The sequence below is a fragment of the Castor canadensis genome, chromosome 4, assembly GCF_047511655.1.
Source record: "Castor canadensis chromosome 4, mCasCan1.hap1v2, whole genome shotgun sequence".
In the NCBI taxonomy this organism is placed as follows: domain Eukaryota; kingdom Metazoa; phylum Chordata; class Mammalia; order Rodentia; family Castoridae; genus Castor; species Castor canadensis.
The window spans coordinates 49,676,361-49,697,985 of record NC_133389.1 but is presented as its reverse complement, the minus strand read 5'-3'; the positions used below and the strand labels follow the sequence as shown (position 1 = coordinate 49,697,985).

General features: G+C 37.6%; 1 long non-coding RNA gene across 4 annotated transcripts in view; it reads left to right on the top strand.

Annotated features, from left to right (window-relative positions):
* LOC141422498 (uncharacterized) overlaps positions 1-21,625 on the top strand; it is a 263,968-nt gene that overhangs the window by 8,124 nt on the left and 234,219 nt on the right. For all 4 annotated transcript variants that reach the window (XR_012447086.1, XR_012447088.1, XR_012447085.1 and 1 more), the window contains exon 2: positions 14,339-14,444. This is a non-coding gene — a long non-coding RNA (uncharacterized lncRNA). The remainder of the gene's footprint in view (positions 1-14,338; positions 14,445-21,625) is intronic.

The following is a 21,625-nucleotide window of genomic DNA, read 5'->3' as shown; positions in this document are numbered from 1 at the left end:
ATATGAGAGAAAATGTGAATGTTGTCTTTCTGAACCTGGCTTACTTCATTTAACATGAGTTTTCACAGAAGGATTGTGCTACTTTTTGTAAAATGATTTGTGAAGTTTTTTATACTTTTTATTCCTGGAATACTTTGTATAAACTTGGGAATTAGCTCTTCCTTTACTATATGTGTATAGCTGGTGGGAACACTTTTGAATCTAGTCTGTTTCTTGGAGATTATTTGTCAACAACCTTCCCCCACCCCATTTCTATTTCTATTTCCTACTTCTTCCCCAGCGAATTTTGGCAATTTGTATTTTCTTGAATATGAGCCATTTCATCAAGACTTCATCATATTTTGTTATAATTGGTTTCTTCTCCATTTATTGTATCTTGTCCTACTCTTGGTTTCATCTGTTTTAATATATTTTTTCTTCAATGGGTTAACTACAAGATTTTCAATTTTATTTATTTTAGCCCCTTTTTGAATTCTTGGACTTATTCTTTAATTTTTGTTTTCATAATATATACACATCTATCCTGCTTTTTATTAATTCCTTTAGTGTTCTTTCCTTGTTGGAATTTTTAGTGTCTGGCTTGAATTCTTTGTAAATTCTTGCATTCTTTCTAGTTTATTAAGGAAAATATTTCAGTGGTTTAACACAATACTTCTTTGCATAGTAAGAGTGTTTCTGATCAACAATGGCTTTCTTCCAAGCTTCAGGGACCCAGCCTTCTCCGTTTTGTACTTCTGATGTAGTTTGTATCCCTAGATGGATGGAGGTGAGGGTGACAGTGACACATTTGCCTATGTGACATATAGTCACATTTGCTTCTTAAAATCCTGGGCCTGGAAGTATCAGTCACATCTTCTCTCATTCCATTGTTTAGAATCAATCATAACTCTCTGCAAGGGAGGCTGGATAAGGTAGTTTAGTAATGTACCTGGCAGGAAGTAGAAAGGAATTTTTTTTCTGATATAGTTATATGGTGTTTCATAGTTATATGATGCTTTCTTTTTTTGGCAATATTAGGGATTGAACTCAGGGCCTGTGCTTTCTCAGCAAGCACTTCACCACTTAAGCCACCCCTCCAGTTCTGATACCTGCTCAGAGAGTTTTCGTCTGAGGTTTGCTATAGTATTTTTTTCTATCCCTCTACTTTAACTTTTTCATATGCTTCTATTTTTTGTGTTTCTTCTGAAAATTATATATCTATATTGAACATTTCCAAACTGGTAATACTAATGTTTATTTTTAAATTTTATTAGCATATATGAATTGCAAAAGGGGTTTTGTTGTGATATGTCCATATGTGAATATATTGTACTGTGTTCAAATTTACCCCTTCTATTGTTCTTTAATAGTCTTCCTCTGCCCCATTAATACCATGTTTAACTAACAAATTTTACCTATATAAATTTATTGTGATCATTTAAATACTTAGACTTTCCCTAACATCTTATTTTATGCTCTCTATTTTAATTGAACTTTCATGCTTTCCCCATTTTCTTGACTTTTAATAATTGTTTCAATAGTTATCCTCCCCTCACATTGAATTGTAAACATGCTAGTTTTATTGTTAGTTGTGACTTTTGAAAATTAACTATCCCTACATAGTTTAATGAGTCCAAATATACCAAATGTTTTGAAACTTCTTTTTATGCAAATATAAGGACTTTAGAATGCTTTGTTTCTAATCATCCCTCCTTTTAAATTCTGTTGATCAATTACAGTGGAAAGGTTTATAAACTTGGTACTCCAAGGCTGCCTGGTAACTTATTCCACCAACCTAAGGACTTTCTAGCTTCTATGCTGGACCTTCCTCACTTCCTCTGATGTCATGCTGCTTTTCCAAGAAAGGGGTATTATAGGTCAGTTTTCAGCACTTCTGTCATCTGTTCCTGCTTTACTATGTCTTACAGGAAGTTTGTGGATGGCTTTTGTTTTCCAATCTCAGAGCCTGCTGCAGGCTTTTCCTCATCTTCATATCCCTTTGACTAATTATGCTAAGATGGAATGTTATTAGGAAAGAGACCAGGTCACCTTTACACACTAACTCCAGAAAGACCCATGACAAAGAACAAAATACTTCATTAGAGGAACATGTAAGTAGATTTCTGCTCAAAACCTTGGCAAAATGAACTAATTTAAATAAACTGAAATTTTATTTTAAATTTAAATTTATGAAATAAAAAAAATTGACCTAAAAAGTTTTGAGTTGTGATACTCCTCCCATGATGACATACAGTGCAAAGTTAATGAACATGTAATTATTGAGTGCATCAAATGGCAACATTTCATAAGGAAGCTGTACCAGCATATCATGACATCAGAAGCCACTGTCTTCTTAAAGACAAAGCCCTGTAAAACAGTTCTCTGTTTCATGTTCATAGCGCGAAGATGCTACTGAGTTAGAAAGTTTTTTTGGCAACTTTTAGTCTGTATAAGAATGGGGTTTTTGACCACATTAACAGAAGCAAAGACAAAAACCAATCGATCATCTCAATAGATGCGGAAAAAGCCTTTGATAAGATCCAACACCATTTCATGATAAAAGCTCTAAGAAAACTAGGAATAGAAGGAAAGTACCTCAACATTATTAAAGCTATATATGACAAACCTACAGCCAGCATTATACTTAACGGAGAAAAATTAAAACCATTCCCTCTAAAATCAGGAACCAGACAAGGATGCCCACTATCTCCACTCCTATTCAACATAGTACTGGAATTCCTAGCCAGAGCAATTAGGCAAGAAGAAGGAATAAAAGGAATACAAATATGTAAAGAAACTGTCAAAATATCCCTATTTGCAGACGACATGATCCTATACCTTAAAGACCCAAAAAACTCTACTCAGAAGCCTCTAGACATCATCAATAGCTACAGCAAGGTAGCAGGATATAAAATCAACATAGAAAAATCATTAGCATTTCTATACACTAACAATGAGCAAACTGAAAAAGAATGTATGAAAACAATTCCATTTACAATAGCCTTAAAAAGAATCAAATTACCTAGGTGTAAACCTAACAAAAGATGTGAATGACCTCTACAAGGAAAACTATAAACTTCTGAAGAAAGAGATTGAGGAAGACTATAGAAAGTGGAGAGATCTCCCATGCTCATGGATTGGTAGAATCAACATAGTAAAAATGTCGATACTCCCAAAAGTAATCTACATGTTTAATGCCATTCCCATCAAAATTCCAATGATATTCATTAAAGAGATTGAAAAATCTACTGTTAAATTTATATGGAAACACAAGAGGCCACGAATAGCCAAGGCAATACTCAGTCAAAAGAACAATGCTGGAGGTATCACAATACCTGACTTCAACTATATTGCAAAGCAATAATGATAAAAACAGCATGGTACTACCACAAAAACAGACATGAACCAGTGGAACAGAATAGATGACCTAGATATGAAGCCACACAACTATAACCAACTTGTCTTTGACAAAGGAGCTAAAAATATACGATGGAGAAATAGCAGACTCTTTAACAAAAACTGCTGGGAAAACTGGTCAGCAGTCTGCAAAAAACTGAAACTAGACCCATGTATATCACCCTATACCAATATTAACTCAAAATGGATCAAGGATCTTAATAACAGACCCCAAACTCTAAAGTTGATACAAGAAAGAGTAGGAAATACTCTGGAGTTAGTAGGTATAGGCAAGAACTTTCTCAACGAAACCCCAGCAGCACAACAACTAAGAGATAGTGTAGATAAATGGAACCTCATAAAACTAAAAAGCTCTGTTCATCAAAAGAAATGGTCTCTAAACTGAAGAGAACACCCACAGAGTGGGAGAAAATATTTGCCAGCTATACATCAGACAAAAGACTGATAACCAGAATATATAGGGAACTTAAAATTCTCCCAAAACTAATGAACCAATAAAGAAATGGGCAAGTGAACTCAACAGAAGTTTTTCAAAAGAAGAAATTCAAATGGCCAAAAAACACATGAAAAAATGCTCACCATCTCTAGCAATAAAGGAAATGCAAATTAAAACCACACTAAGATTCCACCTCACTCCTGTTAGAATAGCCATCATCAGCAACACCACCAACAACAGGTGTTGGCGAGGATGCAAGGAAAAAGGAACCCTCTTACACTGTTGGTGGGAATGTAAACTAGTACAACCACTCTGGAAAAAAATTTGGAGGCTACTTAAAAAGCTAAACATTGATCTACCATTTGATCCAACAATACCACTCTTGGGGATAGACCCAAAAGAATGTGACACAGGTTACTCCAGAGGCACCTGCACATCCATGTTTATTGCAGCACTATTCACAATAGCCAAGTTATGGAAACAGCCAAGATGCCCCACTACTGATGAATGGATTAAGAAAACGTGGTATCTATACACAATGGAATTTTATGCAGCCATGAAGAAGAACGAAATGTTATCATTCACAGGTAAATGGATGGAATTGGAGAACATCATTCTGAGTGAGGTTAGCCTGGCCCAAAAGACCAAAATCGTATGTTCTCCCTCATATGTGGACATTAGATCAAGGGCAAACACAACAAGGGAGTTGGACTTTGAGCACATGATAAAAGCGAGAGCACACAAGGAGGGGTGAGGATAGGTAAGACACCTAAAAAATTAGCTAGCATTTGTTGCCCTCAACGGAGAGAAACTAAAGCAGATACCTTAAAAGCAACTGAGGCCAATAGGAAAAGGGGACCAGGAACTAGAGAAAAGGTTAGATCAAAAAAATTAACCTAGAAGGTAACACACACGCACAGGAAATCAATGCAAGTCAACTCCCTGTATAGCTATCCTTATCTCAACCAGCAAAAACCCTTGTTCCTTCCTATTATTGCTTATACTCTCTCTTCAACAAAATTAGAGATAAGGGCAAAATAGTTTCTGCCAGGTATTGAGGGGGTGGGGGAGGTGTGGAAGGGGGAGTGGGTGGTAAAGGAGGGGATGGGGGTAGGGGGGAGAAATGACCCAAGCATTGTATGCACATATGAATAATGAAACAATAAAAAAAAAAGAAAAGAATGGGGTTTTTGGAAAATAAAGTTTTAAGAAAACTTACCATTTTTTTTTGGTAGTACTAGGGTTTGAACTCAGGGCCTCATGCTTGCTAGGCAGGGGCTGTACCACATGAGCCACTCTGCCAGCCTAAAAACTTATCATTTTAAGACTGAATTTTAATTCCATGGTACAGTTCAAAATCTCACACTTTAAACAAATAAAACCTTATAATTAGTGACAATAGTTTAATGGAAAAACTTGTCTATGAAAAACTTGGCATTGAGTGCAAGGACTACCATTTTTGAGCAAAGTATAGAAATGTTCCAAGTGGAACAGAGTGAGGCAGGAGGGGTTGGACATTTACAAGAGTGGGCATTTCCCCTTCCTCAACTTGACAGTGGTACTCAGAGAACTGTTTTAATTACTCCCCCAAATGCCATCTTAAGCCTCACTGTGGAAAGCTGAGTATTCTATGTACATTATTTCACACTAACCATCTCTTTAGCTGTAGCTAAACTCTATGGATAGGGAATGGAGTTAACTTCTTCCCCTTTGTTTTCTCAATCACATCTTTATCCTTTCTAAGATCATGCTTAGTCCCCACTAAGATGACGGGTATGTTGGCATAAGGATGTCACACATCAGGACATCACTTTACACATATATTTTCAGATGATACAGGACTCATAAGGGAAAAACAAATTAAGAACACATCTGTTTGCAGATAGGATAGAGGGTATAATCCATCACAATCTTCTTGTCCAGCTGTATGTCATGAACCTAAGTCCACCAGTTGCCCATCTACTATAATATTAGCAGCATCATTGTCAAAGACAGTGGGGACAAATTCTCCAGGAAACACACTGGTGTGCAGGTGAGTTTTATTCACATATGGTCTGCATCTAGGACATGTGTGGGTGGCTGTGGCTGGGCACTGGCCACCCTCCTCACCCTTAATGGACTGCAACCTAAAGCCCTGCTCTATACACCACCCAAAGTGTAAAGAAAATCCCCACGGATGCATCTGGATGGGATTCCTAAAGGCCAAAACATTTCTTTACCCTAAAAGGAATAATAGAGTTTGAGAGGGATACAAATGCTGGAAGATTACTGTGATTTATCCAGTATGGTGCAAATTACCGTAAGCAGTAAGTTATGACTTCTATCTGAAGCTATTTTTATGAAATGGATTGCAGGCATGCATGCACCCTGGTAGGTGTTAGTGGCTCCAGATATAAACAACAGTTTGAGTATAAGGCCCTTCTTTTTTTGATTTTTTTCTTTTTTGGGCAGTACTGGGATTTGAACTCAAGGTCTCAAGCTTGCTAGTACTGCTCTACCACTTAAGCCATGCCTGCAGTTCTGGAATGCCTTTCTTAAAAGAAGGATTCAGTGCAAAGAAGTAGAAGGGTCTAACATTATATATAGTCCCAGGACCAGGATTTAAATCCTATTTCTAATGTGAATAAATCTGTGACTATGGGCAAGTGCTTTTAATCTTTCTGAACCACGGACTGAATATCTCTAAATAAAGATAATAACACCTATTTACCAGGATTGTTGCAAAGATATAAATCAATGAGATTAAATGAAAAAAAAAAAGAGGCAAAGTGCCTTGCAAGCTATAAAGTAACTTGAAAATAAAAGTCATTCATGCAACAAACATTTGTCGAAGGACTGTTGTGCATGCCACCTGTGTTAGGGTTACAGCAATTACCAGATGTAGCCTTCAGTGTTTCTTGCCATTTCAGTCTACCAGTTGTAAAGTTTCTGGGGGATAAAGTTGTTTTGAAGTAATTCTATTCTATATAATAATATTTTCTTTTCTCACTGGTGGGATCTCAGAAATAAAGACTTTAAAATATCAAGGAGAATGAAGATTTTTAAATATTTCCTCCTTGATTTTATTAATAAAAAAAGAACTGTGCCAAGGGTACATGCTTCAGTGAGAAATAATGCTAGAAAATTGTTCACATGGCTTGGTTAAGTGCAATTACACTAGCCTGTAATTTTTGCATTAAACTGCTGATAGTTGGGAACCAAATTTTTGGAGCTACTCATTGAATAAATTACCTAGATTAAGCAGTTTTTTATGATTATAAACACAGGGAGGACAGGGTATCTGTAAAATCTGTGGCCTTTTAAAATAAAGGCTACTACAAGGTTAGTAAACAGGCAGCCCTAAACATCTTGATGCAAGGCCCACAGAAACTATTGACCAGGCCACTCTAATCCCAGGAGGGAATTACTGCAGGTCTTAGTCAGGATGCTCCTATTATTTGTACCTTTTCTGAATGTGTGACCATTGGGTAGCATGCTAAGTCCTTGAATCTCAGCTTCTTTTTGTCTGGGGAGGAGTTTGATCTCTGATCTGGACAAGGATGTTGGGGGGATCAGGTCGTGAGCAAAGCTAATCCAAAGAGGCTTTTCCAGTTCTCAAATGTCAATGTGTGTAGATCATCTGGGGATTTGGTTAAAATGCAGATTCGAATCCAGAAGGATCTACAGTGTGGTCCTAATTCTTCATTCTGATACCCATAAATACTTAAAGTGGTGAGGGCTTCAAAGGCTTAGAAAACTTTATCCCATTTAAGTCAAGGATCTAGGAAAAGTGTGAGCCTCAGATAAGGCTTGTTCCAGCTTCTCATTAGTCATGAAACTACTGATTCCTTTTGCCTTTTCATGAGTTCTGTAATGTTGTCTTCATCTTTAGGTGGTTTTTCTCATGGTACCAAGATACCTGCCTATAATCCTAAGCCTTCTTTTTTTTCTCATATATCCTTGCTTGTGGCCAGCAGAAAAAATTTTCCATATAATACCAGCAAAAGTCCTCATATTTATTGTTATTTTATGGATGAAATAAAATTGATTTGTTTAACTAAGAGTGAAGCTGAAGGTAGACTGAAATTCCCAGGACCAGTGGAAATCAAGGCTGTAAACAGGGGATAATGGATGCTAAGAGGAAACCAATGAATGTCTTCTATAGAGTCAAATAAGAAAGATTTTGATCAAATCTATTTTTTAGAATTAATAAACATTTAATTAGACATCCACACATAACATAATATTTGTCAAATCCCAATTTTTTTTAATTTTTATTTTATTCGTATGTGCATACACTGTTTGGGTCATTTCTCCCCCCTTCTCCGCCCCCCACCCCGTTCCCTCCCTTAACTCACCCCTCCCTCCCTTACCCCCCCTTACCCCACGCTACCTGGCAGGAACTATTTTGCCCTTATCTCTAATTTTGTTGAAGAGAGAGTATAAGCAATAATAGGAAGGAACAAGGGTTTTTGCTGGTTGAGATAAGGATAGCTATACAGGGAGTTGACTCACATTGATTTCCTGTGCATGTGTGTTACCTTCTAAATTAATTCTTCTTGAATTAACCTTTTCTCTAGTTCCTGGTCCCCTTCTCCTATTGGCCTCAGTTGCTTTAAAGTATCCGCATTAGTTTCTCTGAGTTGAGGGCAACAAATGCTATCTAGTTTTTTGGGTGTCTTACCTATCCTCATACCTCCCTTGTGTGCTCTTGCCTTATCATGTGATCAAAGTCCAATCCCCTTGTTGTGTTTGCCCTTGATCTAATGTCCACATATGAGGGAGAACATACGATTTTGGTCTTTTGGGCCAGGCTAACCTCACTCAGAATGATGTTCTCCAATTCCATCCATTTACCTGTGAATGATAACATTTCGTTCTTCTTCATGGCTGCATAAAATTCCATTGTGTATAGATACCACATTTTCTTAATCCACTCGTCAGTAGTGGGGCATCTTGGCTGTTTCCATGACTTGGCTATTGTAAATAGTGCTGCAATAAACATGGATGTGCAGGTGCCTCTGGAGTAACCTGTGTCACATTCTTTTGGGTCTATCCCCAAGAGTGGTATTGTTGGATCAAATGGTAGATCAATGTTTAGCTTTTTAAGTAGCCTCCAAATTTTTTTCCAGAGTGGTTGTACTAGTTTACATTCCCACCAACAGTGTAAGAGGGTTCCTTTTTCCCCGCATCCTCGCCAACACCTGTTGTTGGTGGTGTTGCTGATGATGGCTATTCTAACAGGGGTGAGGTGGAATCTTAGTGTGGTTTTAATTTGCATTTCCTTTATTGCTAGAGATGGTGAGCTTTTTTTCATGTGTTTTTTGGCCATTTGAATTTCTTCTTTTGAGAAAGTTCTGTTTAGTTCACTTGCCCATTTCTTTATTGGTTCATTAATTTTGGGAGAATTTCATTTTCTAAGTTCCCTATATATTCTGGTTATCAGTCTTTTGTCTGGTGTGTAGTTGGCAAATATTTTCTCCCACTCTGTGGGTGGTCTCTTCAGCTTAGAGACCATTTCTTTTGTTGAGCAGAAGCTTTTTAGTTTTATGAAGTCCCATTTATCTAGGCTCTCTCTTAATTGCTGTGCTGCTGGGGTTCCATTGAGAAAGTTCTTGCCTATAACTATTAATTCCAGAGTATTTCCTACTCTTTCCTTTATCAACTTTAGAGTTTGGGGTCTGATATTAAGATCCTTGATCCATTTTGAGTTAATATTGGTATAGGGTGATATACATGGATCTAGTTTCAGTTTTTTGCAGACTGCTAATCAGTTTCCCCAGCAGTTTTTGTTGAAGAGGCTGTCTTTTCTCCATCGTATATTTTTGGTGCCTTTGCCAAAAATAAGTTGGACATACTTGTGTGGATTCATATCCAGGTCCTCTATTCTGTTCCACTGGTCTTCATGTCTGTTTTTGTGCCAGTACCATGCTGTTTTTATTGCTATTGCTTTGTAATATAATTTGAAGTTGGGTATTGTGATTCCTCCAGAATTTCTCTTTTTGCTGAGAATTGCCTTGGCTATTCGCAGTCTCTTCTGTTTCCAAATGAATTTTAGGGTAGATTTTTCAATATCTGTGATAAATGTCATTGGGATTTTGATGGGAATTTCATTAAACATGTAGATTACTTTTGAGAGTATAGCCAATTTTACTATGTTGATTCTTCCAATCCATGAGCATGGAAGATCTCTCCACCTTCTATAGTTTTCCTCAATCTCTTTCTTCAGGGGTTTATAGTTCTCCTTGTAGAGATCATTCACATCCTTTGTCAAGTTTACTCTTAGGTATTTGATTTTTTTTTGAGGCTATTGTAAATGGAATTGTTTTCATATATTCTTTCTCAATTTGTTCATTGTTGGTGCATAGAAAAGCTAATGATTTTTGTAAGTTGATTTTGTATCCTGCCACCCTGCTCTACCTGTTTATTGTGTCTAGGAGTTTTGGGGTAGAGTTTTTTGGGTCTTTAAGATATGGATCATGTCATCTGCAAATAGGGATATTTTGATATCAATTTTGGATGGTCATAAGTATCTAGAAATCTGTCCATTTCTTCAAGATTTTCACATTTATTAGAATATAGTTTCTCAAAGAAGTCTCTGATGATTTCCTGGATTTCCATGGTATTTGTTGTTATCTCTCTTTTTGCATTTCTTATTTTATTGATTTGGGTTTTTTCTCTCCTTAGTCAGGTTTGCTAGGGGTCTGTCAATCTTATTTAGTTCTTCAAAGAACCAACTTTTTTTTTTCATTGATTCTTTGTATGTTTTTGTTTTGCTTCTATTTCATTGATTTCAGCACTTATTTTTATTTCTCTCCTTTTGATTGTTTTGTATGGAATTTGTTTTTTCTGTCTTACAGCCTTCAATATTCTTTCTCTAGTCTCTGTGCTTGTTGTTCTAATGATAATATGTTGTGGGGTAGTTCTATTTTGGTCAAGACTGTTTGGTGTCCTGGAGGCTTCCTGTACCTGAATGGGCATAGTTTTATCTAGATTTGGGAAATTTTCTGTTATTATTTTGTTGAATATATTACAAATTCCTTTTGCTTTCACCTTTTCTCCTTTTTCAATACCCACAATTCTCAGGTTTGGTCTTTTGATGGAGTTGGTGAGTTCTTGCATATTCCTTTCACAGGTCTTGAGTTGTCTGACTAATAGATCTTTAGTTTTTCCTTTAACTTACATTTCATCTTCAAGTTCTGAGATTCTGTCTTCTGCTTGTTATAGCCTGCTGGAGTGGCTTTCCATTGTGTTTTACGTTTCTGTTTCTTTTTTTTTCCCCTAAGGTTTTCCATATCATGGGTCACTTCCTTTTTAATAGTGTCAATTCTTATCCTTAATTCATTTATCTCTCTATTTATGGTACTTTCTGTTTCACTTTGGTATTTATTTAGGGCTCCTATGAGTTCATTTATTTGTTTTTGTGTCTTCTCATATTCTTTATTTTTGTTGTGTTGGAATTTCTTGAGTGCCTCCTGTACATTTTGGTTGACCTTGTCTAGTAACATCTCCATTTCATTCTCAGTGACTTCTTGCAGGACTTCTTCTTTAAGGGTGTTCTTGTGGATTTCGTTGGGTTCCTTGGGATGGTCTATCTTTGTTTCATTGGGAACTGGATCTAGGTATCCATTTTGTTCATTTCCCTCTGAATCTTGTACTAATTTATTTTTGGAGAGAGAATGGTTTCCATCCCTTTTCTGTCTTTCCATCCTTCCACTTGGTACTGTTTCTGTCCCTGTTCTGTGTGTAATTTAGTATTAGCTAACTTACAATATTAAAACTAATGAAACCAAGAAGGAAAGAGAGAAAAGAAAAGAAAGAAAAAAAAATAGAGAACTAAAGAAATCAACAGAGCAAGATGGTTGTCTAACAAACAGTAAACAAGACAAGCACTTAGATAGAAGAAGAAAAAAGAAAAAGAGAAAAAGAAAAAAAATTTTCCAGGTTCAGGAATAATGGAATTTCAGTCTTTTAGTAGCTTTAGTGTTTGTCCTTCAGCATGCAGTCCTGGTGTTGGTATTTAAGCAGTAGCTCTGTCATAGTCTCGCCAGGTGGTTGGGTCAGGAGAGGAACTTTGTGCGCTGCCATCTGCCCTATTTCCGGCAGCGGCTCATCTGCCACCTACTGCCAGCCGGCTACTGTTGCAGGCTCTGTTTTTTGAGAGTTAGCGTGGAGAGCTGCCCCTCCCCGCTTCTCCAGTGCACTCAAGGCACCCCGCCCTCTCTGTTGCATGTTCTTTTCCCCTCCTTGTTTATTATTCAGTTTTTTTTTTTTTTTGCAGGGCCGGGGTCAGTCTGTCCAGGGGGCTAAGCTGGTTTATCCCAGGGGTGGCTGTAGGGATACTGCAGGCCACTTATTTGCTCATCTGTTGGTCTGCGTCTCTCAAGCAGGTTTGGAGCCAATATCTGGCTGCACGGGAGCCCTTCTGCTTTCTCAATGCAATGTGGCATGGAAACGCTTTGCACAGGCTAAGGGTTTGGGGTGTCGGAGTTTTGCTTATTCTTGGTGGTCTTTTTCTGCCAAGTGTGGCTCCAGCGTCTCAGAAAGATTTTTGATTTATGGAGCTCATGGTGTCTGCTTCCTCCCTCTAGTTGCCATCTTGGATCCCTGGATATCTTTATGATGATTACAATATTCACCCACTGAATATGTGCTTTTCCCAGGCAATGGTTAATACTGTGGTCGAGGGGGTTTATTTTTCTCTGGCACCATATATCACATGACCACTGAAATATCAAGCAACAGTCTGAGAAGGCTGATCAGATTTTTTGTTTCAGCTTTCCATATGAGTTTTATGGATACTAAAAAATTAGAGGGCTTCACAAGAAAACGGGAAAAGAAAAGAAGAGAATCAAGGGAGTTGACCCCTCAGTGTAGAAATATTTAGATTGTTACTAAGAAATGGAATGAATTAATGGGTTGAAATAAAAGTCTTACTTCAGAGTGACTGGAGCTTGGGTGGATCAAGGGATCCTCCTATTGCTCTCCCAACATAAAAAGGCTCCCAAATAAGGCTGTTCTATTTACCCAAGTTTTAAGGAATGTAAAATTCTGGAAGGCAAAGATGACCATGAGAAACCTGACCTTGAATCACTTGGGTTATTGTCTGAAACAATAATGAAGATGGAAATTTACAGATGGGCCATGATCTTCTGACTCAATTCCCATATTCATATGTGTGAATGACCTCAGAGATTGAGGGAGAAAAGAATCTTCTGGAGCTTCTTGATATGGGATTGCAATGCCTTGTGATTCCAAAACCTGCTGGTAAATCCTAATGGGATTGCCATTTAGATTGGGAAGATATAGAATACAGTGTTTGATAGGTTAATGTGACAATCTGGATTAAGTTGGAATGTATGAATAGGCTTCTTATGATGTGGCTTCATGTATTACCTGGACATCCTTTTTAGAAAAGTTTCCCTCATAAGAAAGTTTGGATAAAAATAAATGACAAATGGAGAGAAGTAGGAATAGTAGCTGAGGATAAAGGAATAAATAAATGAGTTATTAAAAGGAGGGGAATCCAATATAGTCATGTGTTGCATAGCAACGTTTTGGCCAACAGTGGGCAACATATTCAGTGGTAGTCCCATAAGATTATAATGGAGCTGAAAAATTTCTATCACCTTGCAGCCACTGTTGACAGTACTCATATCTGTGGTGATGCTGGGAAAATAAACAGCCTGTTCTCCCAGTCAAATAAAAGTGTAGCATGTGCAATTATGTACTGTATAGTACATAGTACTTGATAATGGTAATAATGATGATGTTTCTGTTTTATGTATTGAGTGGGCTGGGGGTGGGTTGGGAAACCTGGCCTTAAACTGAGATCCTCCCTATCTCATTCTCCTAAGTAGCTAGGATTACAGGTGTGAACCATGTGCCTGGCTAGTTTGTGCATTTATATTATACTTTGTAGATATTTTAGATTTTTATTTTTTAAAAGTTAACTGTCAAAATAGTATCCCATGTCATGTCAACAGCAGCCTCATGTATCTTATACTTACTGCGTTTCTTGATTGTGTCATTTTTCTCTTGGGCCTCATTTAGCCTCGTCCTGTTTTGTTCATTATGTTCATGGAAGCAATAGGCTATCTATGCCAAATATGTATATGTAACATAAAGTCTAGATGTGTAGCAGGCTATACTACCTAGGTTTGTATGAATACACTTTCAAATAGTCTCATAATGATGAAAAATCTTGGGACTCATTTCTTAGATTATCCTCATTGATTAAGCGGCACATGACTGTACTACGTTAGAGCCTCCAGGGAGACTCAGAGCAAGAATATAATATTATCTCCTTAGCACAATTATTATCAGATGACCAGAAGTTGAAGGTATGTGTTTGTCATTACCACCTTACTTTTGGAACATGACAAGGTTGAATAGAAGCTGCAAACCTGAGTATCACTGCTCTGGGAGACATTCTGGTCACACAATATGATGATGAGTTGGACTGATGTAGAACTAGTGAGTATAACTTGAGTAATGTGCCAGTATCTTTTGGCTTCTATTTTTCAGGTTACATCTACCACAAAGGCTACCATCTGGGAAGGAATTTCTGGGAACTACTCCCAACTGAGCTATTGGACATGTGATGTACAATCCCCAGCTGATGGATCACTGGGTAAATATAAACCTGGATGACTGGGTGCTTAGACAGGGTCCTGATTATAATGGATAATATATAGCAGTGGCATTCCTGATACACCACAGTGTGCTAAACATAAAAACATATCAACCTTGTTTTTGTGGATGGTAAGCTATTAAATGGAGTATGGAAGAACAGTGAGTTCATGATGGAATTAGAGCAGCAAGTATCATAGGGTGGAGCTGAATTCTCCTGGGAACATCCCCACCCTGAGATGAAGGGAGGCCTTATAGAATACTCATACCAAATTATGTCTAGCTATGACTTCCACTCCATGGAACCCTTGTGTGATGGGCCCAACACTTTGGGTTAGAATATAAAACATGTATTCTAACTGTCCTCAGACTGTTGGTACACAATGACAACATATATGGTAGAAGAAAGCACTAGCTTACAAGACAGACAAAGGCTTAGGGAAAGATAGGTTCTGGTATAGGCTTCAAGAGCCAAGCTAAACTGGCTTTTAATTAATAGTGACATTTGGAGGAAAAAGACTTAGAATGAGAAGATTAGAGGGAATTCTTTTCCAGGAAGAAGGCAAGGAATGGGAGTACAGAAAGGTGATGAGGCTCTAGTGAGTTGTGTCAGGAAGACTCAACAAATACTGCTGGATAACATACAAGTGTCTTTTGCATAGGAATATGATAGGACCCAGCATTGGGAAAAATCTTGAATCTTAATCCAAATGGTTTCTTGACTCTTTAAGTACAGATGGAGCTTAGTAGCCATGAGTTAATGGCCCTCAGTCTCAGCTGTTGAGGCCCAACAGGCACAACTGGGGGAGTCTATGGCTTTCCAAACCTATAGAATTCCTCTAAGGACTCTTGTAATTTATATGGATACATTGTGGCTGTCCTTGGTTTTAGGATAGTTCAAAATAAGACATCCTACCTTACACTTATCAGAGGAATTATTTGAATACCACCCATGTTCTTTCTGCAGGAGGGAGGTGGGTCCTGCTATGTAATAGCATATGTTGGCTTAGCAATTACTTCTGTAATTCTTGTTGATTTGTTTTATAATGGAACAGAATTATACCATGGCCATATTGTAATATTGTACAACATTGGCTTTGTTGGTAAGATTCAACTTCTATATGTAAATAGGTCTTTATGATAACACTAATATTGGTAATGAAATGTATGGAAGATTGAGTTGAAACTGACTCAGAATTTATGATAAGGGTCTTTGGACTGCAATAGGCAGTCTAACACTGTGATGTGTGTTGGGGGCTTTGGGCTATATGGAATCTGCTGTAACTATGGAAAAGCTCAAGTGGGGTTAGAAGCCAAATTTATCAGCTTGACCTCTGGAGGGGCTGGAAACTAAAGGCCAGTGGTGTGTGCAGTTCACTGTGTCCCCATAATAAAATCTCTGGATACCAGGTTTCAAATGAACCTCCCAAGTGGGCAGTATTTCCTGTTTAATGTCAGGGGAGTTAACACTGTCAACAACTCCATGAAAAGACAATGAGAAGTTCTATGTTTGGAAATATCCTGGATTCTGCCCCTCATGTCTCTTTCCTTGACTGATTTTAATCTTACACTTCCACTGTAATAAACCATAACCATGGTTATTGTAGCTTTCAGTGGATTCTTCTAGTGAATTGTCAAAATTGAGGGTGGTTTTGGGAGCACTTGAAGTCTGTAGTTGGTGTCAGAGATGAGAGCAATCATGGGGACCTTCCCCACTAACTTTACAGGTTAATTTTTAAAATTTTTATTCAAACTATTTTTTCCTCTCCCCAGCACCACCATCCACATCTTCAAATACATCTCTGTAACAAACATTATCCTTTAAATGGTTCCTGAGATGCCATTCCAACTATAGCATAATCTGTAGGAAAGCAGCATTAAGATGTTAATACAGATGTATGTGAGAAATAAAAAGTGACTCCAAGCGCATAGTATCCAATTTACTTCACATTAATAATTCAGCTATTTTTATTTGTTTCTAAACAAAAAGCAAAGAGGACCAAGTCCACAGAGTAATTGTAATAGTGTGCACAAGTTTTATTAAACCCAAAGAAAATCTCTTAAAGCTCTTGGATTATAAAAGTCATCCAGATTCACTGCTTTTTTCCTATCCAGTTTCTCCTTTTAACACTTTTCCCCTCCAGTTCAAGTTAGACAGCTGACAGGCCCTTCTCGCTTCCATCTCAGTCCAGCACAAAAGGCGATGACATCATTTGGTGCCCTTAAGTACTATTCCTTTTAATTCAAAATTAACTAGAGTGTGTTTATTCTATTCCATCTGTTTCAAATAAGTGCAGTAAAGTGACTGGAGATGAAATGAAAGTTTAAGGAAAATTGCAAGACATGCTATGCAAATAATTTTCAAAGACGCCATACATTGTACATTTCCACTGTCTTTATGCTTGAGAATACTGGACATCTGTGATGAGATACTTTACAAACTAGTATTCTTTTTTTTAAATTTTTTATCATTTTTACTTATACTCACATGTACATACATTGTTTGGGCCACCTCCCCTGCCTTGTCCACCCCACTTCTGGTTCTGCCCTCTTGTTCTCCAATTTTGTTGAAGAGAAAACATAAAAGATAGTAAGAAAGACATAGCATTTTTGTTAAAGATAAAGACAGCTGTACAGAGAGATTCCTAGTATTGCTTCCTTGCACCTGTATATTGCAACCCACATTGGTTCATCTCTACCAGACCTGTTTGCTACTTCCTAGTCCCCTTCCCATAGAGGCCTCGGCCAATTTAAGATTACTACATTCGCTCCTCTACAGGAGGTATATCAACCACATTCAAGTTTTAGGTTTCCTTTCCTTCCCCTATTCCTCCCAAGTGTGTTCTCCCCTTAGTGTGACCCATGTCCAATAATACTACTGAAATTGTTTTAGGTCTATAATCCACATATGAGGGAGAAAATGCAATTTTTGGCCTTCTGAGCCTGGCTAACTTCGCTTAAGATGGTGTTCTTCAGTTCCATCCATTTACTTGCAAATGACGAAATTTCATTCTTCTGTGTGACTGAATAAAATTCCATTGTGTATAAATACCACATTTTCTTAATCTTTTCATCAGTAGTGGGTCATCTTGGCTGTTTCCATAGCTTGGTTATTGTGAATAGTGCTGCAATAAACATGGGTGTGCAGGTGCCTCTGGAGTAACCTGTGTCACATTCCTTTGGGTGTCTCCCTAGGAGTGGTATTGCTGGATCATATGGCAGATCTAGGACAAACTAGTATTCTTGGCCCCCATTTTGTATCTAGTCACCAAAAAAAAGGAAGAAACTGAGGAAGGACAATAATAAAGAAATAAAGACGTTATTCAGAGTCTTGGAGGAAGTTATGAAGGATGTCACATCTAGAGTAACCTAGGTGACATTTTTCTGTTTTTCCATTTTTGAATGCCTTGGTATTGGATTTCAGTTGTGGTTATTTAACTCATAGGCTGATGGTGTGTTCAGTAAGTTGGGGCATTTTGCTCCGGTTTTGGTGGTTTCGCTCTTAACCCTTGCCAATCTCACTGTTAGATGTCTTCAGGAAAATCCAGTTATCTGACTAACTGTAGAAAGAAGACCAAAGCACCTCATGATGGTTAAGTGGGAAAAAAAAATGCTCACTTAAAAAGAATCCATGAAATTCTCTTAATCAACTCTTTGAGGTCACCATAAATGATGTAATAAAACTTAAAAATTGTATAGACACTTTGAGAAACACTTCTATTTTAAAATGCAATGTTTTCAAACTTGGCAATATCCATTTTATGCGAGATTACAAGAAAATAAAAGATAATTGTACAATAAATATAAGTGTATAGTAAAATAATTTAAAGATATGCAAATTAAATTAGTCTAAAATTTTATGCTTGTAACTCTTGAAAAAACTTTAAATTATATATTCTCCCAACAAGTTTTCCCAAAATAAATTCAGAATACCCTATTATCCTTACCATGTCTGATTTTTTTTTTTCTGGAAGTCCTTTTTATAAAATAACCATGCTGTTGACTGCTCTGGCATAGGAATTTGTATCTGAATTTCTATCTGTATTTACTACAAAGTGCTTGTGACGACTCAGTTCCCTTGCGGTTTTCTCTGATGGCATTCTTATCTAAACTATTTGCATGTCTGTTGGTCTGCAGATGGCATGAACATATTATGTGCTTATTAAAAGCACCTCAATTCTTTTTTCATTAGCTCATCAAACATTAATTTATCAAAGCAAATTGCTCAATGATGATGAGATTCTGAAATCTCACAATTGTACTCAAATATGTTACTTTTTCAAGTGATCCAGACTGCATGAATTAACTTCTTTAGATAATCACCAAAATGCAAACACAAAATTAAAAACAACAACAAAAAACAAGATAGAAAAATGGGGGACTGCAAAGATTGTCACATGGTCCCCAGGATTTCTGGACCTGGCTTAAGAAACACTCTTTTATAGATGTGTATTTTGATTTAACAGCTTTTGATTTGCTGTTAAATCTCATCATGAGGGAATTTAAAAATGTTGCTGGATCGTGAGAAGAATTGATACATTGTAAGTGGAAATATTTTGCAAGCTATCAGGCATTGCAAGTACGTATCTACCTCTTTAATTTCCCTCTTCCTATGTAAGACACACCCAGGGTCTTACTGATAAATTTTCCTCTTTAAGTTTTGTTGCTTTGGCTATGATCAGCTGCCATACATTCCTTCAGAAGCAGCTTTGTCTAACTCCACCATGTTGACATAGAGGTGCTGATACATGCTTCATGATTTCCTGGATGTTTGCCAGTGTTTGAAATAATGATTCAAAAAAGGGGCTTTATGAATAACTCCCTTTGGAGTCTTACAGTTTTAACTTGTTCTACCGAATCTGATAATTGGGCTACCTGTAAAAAAAGACATGGGGACAGTACACAGTACACGGTGCTCTATGGGTGTAGAAACAGAAATATTTTATAACTATTTCTGCTGATTGGAATTAAAGCAGAAAGTCAACTGCCAGGATATGCTCTACATTCCAAACACTTACCATTCATTATCTATGTTGGCATTATTCTCCCATTGTGCAGGGAGGAAACTGAGATCCAGAAAAAAGTTTTGTAACTTGTCTAAAAGCACAGAAGTTACTGGATTAAAATTTGAGATCAGGACCTGATTTCTAAGTACACATTGCTTTCCATATGCCTTCCTAAGGAAGAATAAGTGACAGTACCAGAACAATAGACCAGGTCTGGACAGAGGGAACAGAGCTTTCCAGGTTGGAATTTACCTAGTCCCTGGTGGCCTTGCACCTAGGTTATAAAGGGAGAATTTCCTGCTTCCCATGTTGCTTTCTTGGTATTTATCTACTTTCCACCATCATCAGCACTGGCTTACACACTGGTTTCTTCCCAGAAAACCAGTTTGCCTTGAAGACTTGCTCTGGGGCTGGTTTGTTCTCTCTATAAAAAAATGGCCTGCAGTTGGAGACTTTTGAGTCCTTGAAATCAAGCACAGATGTGAAACAGTTTGGTTTTCACCAACCAGTTTGGGTAACCCTGAGAACGCAGAAAAAACAAAACAAAACAAAACCATCTATGTATTAACATTTATTGAGAGATAATGATTTGCCCGTCCCTATGCTAACTGCCTTGTATGTGTTATTTTAGTTAATCCTCCCAACAATCCTTTGTAGTATCTACTATTAGTGCCATTCTGCAAATGGATACTGAGGCTCAGAAAGATCCAGCAACTGTCTTGAGTTTACACAGCTGTAACAAGGCCACCAGAGACTACACTCCATTGTCACTATATCCTTTGTGCTCTGTGTGCTGTTCTGAGCAAATGGGTGAATTGCCATGACTGCAGACTCCTAGGTTTGTGCTGTGTTTATCTGATTTCTTGTCTTGAGTTGCAAAGTACTGGTCTAGAAATCCAGTATTCAATTTTTCATGCAGCTTCCATGGCACAGAGCAGTTCTTCTTGTTGTTGTTGTTACTTTGTGAGATAGGACCTCACTACGTAGCCCAGGCCGGCCCGAAGCTCATTACACCTAAGGCCAGCCTAGAACTTAGAATCATTCTGCCTTAGCTTCCCAAGTGTTACAGAGCAGTTCTATACCAACAGTGAGTGTTTTGTGATCAGGGTTGACTTTGACTACATGAAACATTAATGTCTGGGTATCTACTTTGGAAGACATAGAGAAATGTCTCATTCTAAGTGTCCTATTGATGCCTCAGAGTATGTCAAAAGCGAAACCAGACTTGTCAAACTAATAATAAGTACTGTTTGAGGCCAAATTGTGTCCCTCTCCCCACAAATTCCTTTGTTGAATTTCTAACCTCTACCTCAGAATATGAGTGAAATGTATATGTATGCTGGGGACTGAACCCAGGGCTCCCACATATTAAGCACATACTCTACCACTGAGATATACCCCCAGGCCCCTGGAATGTGACTGTATTTAGAGACAAGAGTCTTTAAAGAGGTGATTAAGGTAAGATGAGGTCATAAGGGTGGGCCATCTTCTTATATGATTAGTGACCTTATAAGTAGAGGAGATTGAACACATGTAAAGGTATGGGGAGAAAGTGACCATCCATGCCAAGGAGGGGACCTCAGAAGAAAACCAGCCTGGCTCACACCTTAAGAAAGAGTTTCTGGTGTATAAGTTGCCTAGTCTGTGGTATTTTGTTATGGCAGCTATAGAAAACCGATACAGGCAACATTTGAGCAAAAAGGAATAGTGCCTATCTCTCTTTGTTTGTGGTAAATGAAATTGGTGAGCCATATGGGGCATGCACACCACAATCCACAAGAGAATGTGGAGAGCCTGGCGCCAGTGGCTCATGCCTGTAATCCTAGCTACTCAGGAGGCAGAGATCAGGAAGATCACAGTTCGAAGCCAGCCCAGGCAAATAGTTCATGAGACCCTATCTCAAAAATAAATAAATAAATAAATAAATAAATAAATAAATAAAACACAAAAGAGCTGGTGGAGTGGCTCAAGTGGTACAGTGCCTACCTAGCAAGAGTGGGGTCCTGAGCTCAAACCCCAGTACTACCAAAAAAGAAAACAAACTAAACACAGTTCATTGACAGAAAACAATAATAAACCTCAGGGCAGAAATTAATGAAATGAAGACTGAAAATAATGCAAAAAAAATCAGTGAAATAAAAAGATGATTGTTTGCAAGGATCAATAAATTAACCAA